This window comes from Schistocerca cancellata, chromosome 5 (genome assembly GCF_023864275.1).
Source record: "Schistocerca cancellata isolate TAMUIC-IGC-003103 chromosome 5, iqSchCanc2.1, whole genome shotgun sequence".
Taxonomy (NCBI): domain Eukaryota; kingdom Metazoa; phylum Arthropoda; class Insecta; order Orthoptera; family Acrididae; genus Schistocerca; species Schistocerca cancellata.
Window position 1 is genome coordinate 370,830,071 of NC_064630.1, and position 2,799 is coordinate 370,832,869.

At 44.6% G+C, this 2,799-nt stretch overlaps 1 pseudogene; it reads left to right on the forward strand.

Annotated features, from left to right (window-relative positions):
- Positions 1-2,025: 2,025 nt before the first annotated feature.
- LOC126189357 (5S ribosomal RNA) lies at positions 2,026-2,143 on the forward strand (annotated as a pseudogene).
- The last annotated feature ends 656 nt before the right edge of the window (positions 2,144-2,799 follow it).

Here is a 2,799-nt window from a genome sequence, read left to right on the forward strand (position 1 = left end):
GTCTGGTACTCGTACGGTAATTAGTTTCCGTGTTATAACGTGTTAAATAGGGAAAGCGATCACGGAACCCGTGGCCATAGTTGCAACTGGATGGTGGTCCTGTGAAGCAAGGAAATCATGCACCCCATGCTATGGACATTAATGCCACCAAGGGTCCTCGTACAGTAATTAGTTTCCGTGTTATAACGAGTTAAATAGGGAAAATTTAATTATAACCACCTGGTATTTTATTGTTATAATTATTAAAGTGTTACGCTCCTGTGATACGTTAAATCTAGGGTTACTGTACATTACATTTATTTCGAGGTGGATGGAGAATCTTTGCTTCCACCGTTTCAGGACCGAGCCCTAATTCAACGCCCTCCTACTTATGACCAAATGCTTTGTGTAAGAGAGAACTCGATAAATTGCTGGTCAGGGCAACAGTCGAACACCCTCTTTATCGAGGTGGGTGAACGCAAGACATACTGTATTACGTTGTCTTGTTGGAAGATAACGTTTTGGATCGTCAAAGACAGGATGTAGTTACCAGCTGCACCAAGTCAGAAGTGTAATGTCTTCTGTGAGAATTACTAGGTATGTTAGCCAGAGGTTTTCTTGTTGTGTACCCAGTAGGGCTCAGATGACGATATCGAATGGAATGTTTGTTCTTCTCGAATCTGTACACATTACCAGCCATGAGAACCAGAGGTGACTGTGTTGTCTACCTAGTGGCACACAATACCATAACGCCAGGGGCTGGGCCCAATCTGGCAATGTCTGTTCTCCTTGGAGCATCCACAGATGAATGTGTCCATCACGATGCCAAAAAATATGAGGTAGTGTCACTCCTGTGTCAAGTGTTGTTGTTGGACGCAGCACTATTGATTCGCCTATTTCTTTAGCCTCATCAATGGTTGCAAAACAATGGCCTCCATTCCGACAGTCCGAGGTGCACCAAACGTCATTGCACCATCCATGTGTATATCTTTTTGCTGCCAACGACCCCATTTCTTGACACAAAATAAGCGACTTGTCTGAAGAGATAGGCAATCCGCTTCTGAACTAATTCATGGAACTAGATTCATTTATGGAATGAGCAACTAGTGACCTGGAAAAAAGGAGTGGCAGCTATTTGTATCAGAAATACCTCTTCAGTGGCGTCATACAGTGGAGCAAAGATTCTCAGACAGGCTGCTGCAACAGCATCGCACACAATATGCTAAATTTGTCATTATGACAACATTTTAGTAAGAAACGTCTCCCAACTTCTAGAAAAATACGCAGTAAACGTCGTGTTTAAATATTTTACTGTTGTGAACAGCTTTTGTCAGTCACAAAACGAATAGAAAGCAAAGAGAGGTGTAGTTGATTTTAAACACTGCTTGTGAGGAGTGCACAGCAACTTACTTGGGAAGAGCTAGCTGCAAAGAACTGACTCAAGAGAGCTGGTGAGGCAGTTCTCTGCTTCTCTGCTCTCCGCTCCCTTTCCCCTTCTGACTCATCATGGAGCAGATCGCAGCTGACCTAGTACATGCCATTGCTCACCATTCGGCAGCCCCTTACCGCTCGCGTACCACATTTGACTCAACATGAAGTTGGAAAGCAGGTAAGCTAGCTACAAGCAACCACATCAATGGGACATTAAACTGCTAATAATATTTTCTTCTTTTTCCCACTAGTCAAGCACTATTCACCTATCACTGCCGACTGTGAATGGAGGAAACGAATCACAGGGTGACTCAGGACACGTCAGGCTCTTTGTGCTCTTGGCACTTACACTGATTCAGCTTGCAGCCCTCTTGGCTCAATCACTAATTCAGTTCGCAGTTCGATCTGATTCTTTCTTGACACATGTTCTCCATTCGAGTTCTGCTCGCCATGGGAATGGTTCATTATGATAACAGCATGATATGTTATTAAATTTTAGATATTTGTTAGTGTATGTATAGAGCACAAAATACAGTGGATGTGCATTTGTTCTAATTTTAAATTTTTATTATTTTAAAAAATAATAAATGTTTCCATTTTTCCATATAATGTATTGGCAATGGCCTTGCCGCAGTGGATATACCAGTTCCCATGAGATCACTGAAGTTAAGAGCCGTCGGGCGTGGGCAGCACTTGGATGGGTGACCATCCATGCTGCCATGTGCTGTTGCCATTTTTCAGGGTGCACACAGCCTCGCGGTGCCAATTGAGGAGCTACTCGACCGAATATTAGCGGCTTCAGACAAGAATACCATCATAACGACTGGGAGAGCGGTGTGCTGACCCCATGCCACTCCTATCCACCTCCTCCTCTGAGGATGACACGGCGGTCGGATGGTCCCGGTGGGCCACTCGTGGCCTGTAGACGGAGTGGTCTCACATAATGTATTGTCGTGTCCCACTGACGAGTCCTGAGAGGGAGTGGAAGGACTGCAAGAATGCACGTCAAAGAACTTACTTGGCAGGAGGTCTTGTGGTAGTGGGCTGCCTTCTGTGCACTTGCTCCACTGAAAAGAGGGCTGTAGGGTGAGTCAGAATACGGAACTCGGCTGGGATCTCAGGGTCCACTGGATGCAATCATAAATCATTTCATGAGGATATGTACACAGGAAGCACCTCTGGCACATCCGTTTTATAAACAGTTCTATATACAAAGTCTACTAACTGCCTTCTTAGTACTGTAACTTCTCATAGCTCCCTAAGTCCCAATATAGCAGAGGTGGGCGCACCAGAATAAGTGTTGACTACATGGAAATGAGTCTAAGTCCCCTCGTGGTTACGCAGCACTGCACTACAATCTCACAGCATCGTAACTCAAGCAAAATCATA